The sequence below is a fragment of the Trachypithecus francoisi genome, unplaced genomic scaffold (genome assembly GCF_009764315.1).
Source record: "Trachypithecus francoisi isolate TF-2019V2 unplaced genomic scaffold, Tfra_2.0 Lachesis_group3, whole genome shotgun sequence".
Lineage (NCBI taxonomy): Eukaryota > Metazoa > Chordata > Mammalia > Primates > Cercopithecidae > Trachypithecus > Trachypithecus francoisi.
Genome location: NW_022681468.1, coordinates 155,129,163 through 155,135,126, shown reverse-complemented (window position 1 = coordinate 155,135,126; position 5,964 = coordinate 155,129,163). Strand labels below are relative to the sequence as shown.

The 5,964-nt window shown below is 42.4% G+C and overlaps 1 pseudogene; it reads right to left on the bottom strand.

Annotated features, from left to right (window-relative positions):
* Window positions 1-3,507: 3,507 nt before the first annotated feature.
* Window positions 3,508-5,658, bottom strand: LOC117070909 (annotated as a pseudogene).
* Window positions 5,659-5,964: the final 306 nt, after the last annotated feature.

Below are 5,964 nucleotides of genomic sequence, written 5' to 3'. Positions count from 1 at the left end.
TGCGCCAACTTTGACTAAGTCAGCCCTTTCTCAGTGAACTGTCTTTGGCACGCTGCACTCCTCAAAATGCCCTAGTTCCTGAATTGACTCCGTATATAGCCAGTTGTTTCCCTGCTTTGAAAATGCTGTAATGTCACTCCTATCCCCCTCTCCTCCTACTCCATACCCAACCCAAATGCACCCCTTGTCTCCTGGATCTATCCTACTCCCTCAGTCCTTGAACTATAACAATTCTTTCCTTAGTTAGGACAAGATTCTTGAAGGAGTTGCCTTTGAAGCTGCCTTAGACTTGTTGTTCCGCTAAATTTCCATCTCATATCCCTCTAGTGATTACTGTTGCTATTAATATAGTCTTTAAATAGTTCTTTGCTTTCAGACAGTAGGTTCGTAGCATTGTCCTTTCAAGATCTGTTGGGTCATGTCCATGAGGATTGAGCTGTAGACCTTACTAGTTGCAACAAGAAATGTTCCTTGCAACTTCAACTTCAATAGTACCTCCTGTTGGTTCTCTTTAGTTTCCTTTGCCGTTTTTTTGTCTTCAACGTCTGCTAACTCTGATTTCATTAATTCATTAAATTTATCTTTGTGTGTACCTACTATACATTATATACTGTGCTTGAGATACAATAGTGAACAAAAACACGTATAGTCCCTTTTGCACAGAGCCTAGTCTAGCAAAGGAGTCAAACTTAATAAAACAATCCCACAGACAGATATAAAACTGCAGCTGCGACATATGAGACAAAGATGAGGTGCAAAGTGCCATAAGAACTGGATCAGGGAGACCAGTGGAGTCAGGGAAGGTTCTCCTAAAGCTATGAGACTTGTACAGAAATCAAAGAGAAGACAAACAGCTAGTTAGTTACCAGGAACAGGATGAGATATGTGCAAAGGTCTTGTTGCATGGTGAGTTCACGGGGCTCAGCGGCCTTCCCTCACAGTCCCAATCCTCCCTCCTAGTGCCATGTTGGCTACTCAGAGTTGAAGGGCAGTTGCTGCAACTCCCTTGCTCCCAGGGAGGCTGCTCTTCCTTAACTAACACACCACCACCTCACCTCTACAAACTGGCTAAGAAACCAAGCCTGTGAACAAGGCTAATATGGGCCACTACCCACTTTTCCTTGTATTGCCATCAAAACTGACCAGGCCCACATTTAATTTCAGTCCAAGTCTCCCAAGTCGTTTTCATTAAACCCATCTCCAACCCATCTCTGACCTCCCAAAGCCTTTCCCTGGACCCTATGGAAATCAGAATCTCTCAGTAACAAAATCTCCCCAAGTCCGCAATTCTTTCTGTTGACTTTTTCTTCACCTTTTTGCTCACAGTGAAGACAGGACTCTAAGTCTGCATCTTTTCCTGAGTACTTCAAAATGAAAGTTGCTTTTTCTTTCCCACCCACATTCTAGGACCTGGAGGTAATGTGTCTTCTCTAGCTCTTTAAAATCTCCAGTCTCTTAGAAGCACAGACCACTACCAGACTACACCACCACTTTCATTGTCTTCCTCCATGCCATTACTCCTGTCATCATCCCTGATGGCTTCCACATCTAGGTAGATAATCCATCTGACAATATGGACTCTCAGGTGTCTGAATTCTATAATACCAACAATCCTTTCCTCCACCCCACACCAGTCACTCATTCCCATGGTCACTAGAGCTGTTTTCAGAATGCAAAGTCTGATCCATTAGTAATAATAACAATCAATTTAATGAGTTATAACCAGTATATTTCATTTTAAGTAACATAGAATATATTTTTAAATATCGGAGTTGATTGAAGTCAGGTAAATATTGTTTCATAATTTCTTCAATTACATATCATGTACGTATTGTGCAAACTGACTTGCCTTGAACATTATATTACTTACTATGTTCATTTTAAAAAGCTTCCGAAACACTGGTTGGCCTTGTCATCACCAATAACCACATTACTTCTAAAATTCTGATTTTTAAGTGCAGATTTGCTAACTACCATCTTCTAATTTTAAAGCCTACTTATTCTAGCTCCCTTCCTCTAAAATTTTTATATCTCATTCAGATCTCCAATTTATTGACCCTACCACTTTTTACTATACCACTCTCACTCCCAATATGCTCACATCCTTCTTTTTATCTGGTTCAGATTCCAGGCTCTATCACTTTAATCATACCCATATTCCTTTGCTCCTTGCTACTCCGTTGTATTTTCTTGTCAAAATCCCAAAAGTTACACCGAACTCTCCAGCTACTTTGTGCCACTAGAGAAAAACACATAACTGGAGACAGATTTCACATTACATTTATGATGATAAATTTCAAGCAGGCATTTAATGCTGCCCAATCTTACTATATTTTCCTAGTATTTTAACTTTCTCTTTCCCCTGACAACCATTTTTTATCTCATATTCTCTAACCTGTTGGCCTGGCTTCTTATTCCACCTTCCCAATACCAAGTCTACAGCCTGATGAGCCCATATGCTGCACCTTCCCTAGGATCACAATAGAATTATCCCTGCTCCGATCTAGGACTAATCACTCCACTTCAAGTTCCAACCCATCTTGCCAACGCAAAGATTTAGATACTGAAATTATGATTTCACTGTCCTGTGTCTTCAGTTTTATCCTTTTTCATGGGTTATACCCATTAACATAAAAAATATGCTATAATGACTCCAAACTTGAAACCAATATTTTTTAGCCCCTTGTCCTCAATTTTCTGTGTCAACTGCCTTTTTTCTGTTCCTCTTTATAGCAAAGTTCCTTGAGAGTGAAATCTATATCCACTCTTTTCCCTTCCTCAGTTTTTTTTTAAACCTATTAGGTTTTTATGTCCACCAATCTGTTGAATCCGGTCATATCCAAGTTCTCAACAATTTTCATTTTGACAAATCCTGAGGCCAGTTCCTGTCTTTTTCTTATTGTATTCAGAGCAGCATTTGTCCCATGATTTAATTCTGTATTTCCCCCCTGCCCCCTAGTCTCTCATTTCTTCTTCTGAGAGACCACATATTTTTGGTAAGGAGATTGCTTGATCTTATTAAAAGTGCTATAGGACTTGATCTCTCACCTTTTCACTTCTCTATCTTTTCTCTATAGGTGACTTTATTCGGTTCCTAGGCTTTAATCTCTATCTACATGCCGTGATTTTTCCATTTTATATCTACAGCCCTGACCTTGAGTTCTAGATTCACAATCTTCTACCTGCTTGATACAGCCACTTGGTGGTCTACTAGATACAGTCAATTTAACCTGCTCCAGCCACCCCCATCAAAAAAACTTGATTTCTCTCCACTAACAAACTTGCTCCTTCCCTACTTTTCTCCATCTCAGTTTATAAGACTACCATTTATTTGGTGGTCAAGGCAAAAACCTAGGTTTCATCCTTAATTTCTACCTTTCCATCACCAATCATCAGCAACCTCTGTTAGTTCTGCCTCCAGATTATGTGCCAAATCCACTACTCTTTATCTCTTATTACTGCCTCCCATCTCTCCAACCTTATCTCTAACATTTTCTTTTTGTTTGGTTTTTAAACGGATTTTTATACTATATTAAAAAAAACAAAATAAAAAAGGGATCAATCAACATCTATCTTAGAAGTCCCTCCAAGAGTCTCAGTATGCAACAGCCATGGAAGCTGTGACCTTTTTCCTTCTTTACTCAGCTTGTAGTTCATTTAAGGATCACCGGAGATGACTTGTGTTCTAGTTCTTAAAATCAAACTTGTTCTGCCAAATCCAAGACCCTGAATTTTTCCAAACTGTAGAAACATGCATTTGCCACCCATCCACCCAAATACCTCCCATTCGAGTCAATAACTGCTTGAATTGCTGATTTAACTCTCTCAAATTCTAAAAATATCCGTACTGCTTCATCATCAAGGGCACCAGAATTTCAAACAACACACTTTCCCCAACTTTGCCATATTTTTCACATTCTTCCCTGGTTTCAACTTCCAAGTCTTCATCCACCTTTCCGGCACCAACCATGTCCCTTAGTAGGACACTTTAAGTATTGCAGTCAGGGATTTGAATCTGACTTCTTGGATGCGTCTTTCTCTGTGGCGTCACTCACGATGATCTTGCCACCCAGCTTGCTGGTCTTCTCCACCGACAGGGTGGTGCTCGGCCCCTGCTCGTGCTTCCCCAGACCCCGACCCTCCCGGAAGCCGTACTTCCGTATGCTCTTGTGCACCATCGTGCCCCTCCAAGTTAGCGAGGAAGGAGTTGTGTTGGGCCGGGTTGGAGATCTCGGTCTGTCTTGTTCCTCGTACACTGGGGGAGGACTGGCAGTTTTGGAAGACTGTGATCGAAGTCTTGAGTCCTCTTCATAAAGAAAATCTCGGGGTAACTCTGTCTTTTTCTACCAGAGAAGTGGGTGGGGCAATGGCAGCTCCGCCCATAATTGTTTTCCTCCTCTCTCGCTCCTAATCTTCATCCTCATCACAATCTGGATCTGATCTCCTTGAAAACTCACTTGCATCATGTCTGTGTTTATGCCTTTTTTCTCTTTCTTCTATTTCCTTTTGTCTTTCCAGCTCCCGCTGTCTTTGTCATTCCTCTCTGGCGTTTCACTACTTTCTCACAATCGTTGGGAAACATGGGATCATATTCGTCAGCTAAGGGAATCAGAACTTCCCCTGCAGAAAACCCAGTGGGAACAAGATCCTTCAGCGCAGCTGGTACATGCGGTGGTGTGTCCACAATTTGCCGGTCATCTGAGGAGCCACCTTGTTTTAGGTCAATGACTGGGGCAAGAACTGTACTTTGTTTTGTCCTTTGGCCTTTGAGTGAGAGATGCCTTCTTCACCTGAAGCTGACTGCAGAAGTTTGGGTTTTTTGGACCTGCCTTCTGTTTTTGAGTCACTGGTTTCCTCTCCCCGGTCATCGTATAGGGACATCTTTTCTTCAGATTAATGCCTGCCCGCCTGCCGACTCTGCCCATGGGCCGAGGTGGTGGCAGCGTGGAGCCTGGAGCCGGGGAGGCAGGAGCCCAAGGCGGCGCCACCCACCGCTGAGTCCGTGGGGCGCTCGGCGGCGCGGGGTCAGGGAGCGCGGGCTGCCGGGAGAGCGCGCCCCATCTCTAACATGTTCTTCTCACTCACTATGTTTCCCCAATCCTATCTCCTTCCTGCCTCTCCCCAGCTCTTCACATAGATACACCTGACTTCCCTGACTCTCTAATCTAAAAATGGATCTCGCCTCAATTATTCTCTATCACTGAGTCTCGACTTATTTTCTTCATAGTATTTAGCAGAAACTGAAATTGTTCTCTTTTGTGTGTGCTTGGCATCTGCTTCTTCAATAAAATATAAACTCTATCAGGCCAGGGCAGTATGTTCAGCTCCTAGAATATAGTTCTAGGGCTCAACATAATCAAACATGCACTTACCAAAATATCACTCTGGCTGGATAGCAGATTTAACACACAGAGACCAGTTAGGAAGTTGCTAGGGCAGTTTGGGTGAGTGACGATGGGAGCTTGTACTAGGACCACAGAAGTGGTGAGAAGTGAATGGATTTCACAAATATTTGGGAAGAAAATCATTTGTCCTAGGCCACCCATGCAGGGACAACAGCAAACGAGAACAAGCTTGGCATGCTGAATGAACAAAAAAGGGAGACGGAGCACAGTGAAAAATGAAAACATGGTAGGAGATGGGGCAGACAAGGGTATAATCATGTAGTACTCACAGGCCACAGTGTGAAGCTTGGGTTTTGTTTTAAATGTAATGGAAGCTATTGAATTGTGTAATCAGATTTACATTCTTAAAAGATCATTTTTAGTGCTACATTGCGAATAAATCATGGAGGAGGCAACCAGGGTAGAAGCAGGCAGAGCACATAACATGGCAATTGTAAAACCATAGAGAAGAATGAAGGTAGCTTGGGTTATGATTGTAAGAACGGAGATGAAAAGCAGCAGGTAGATTCTGAATGGTTCTGGGACTAAAGTGGCAGCATTTGTTTACGGATGTAATGGA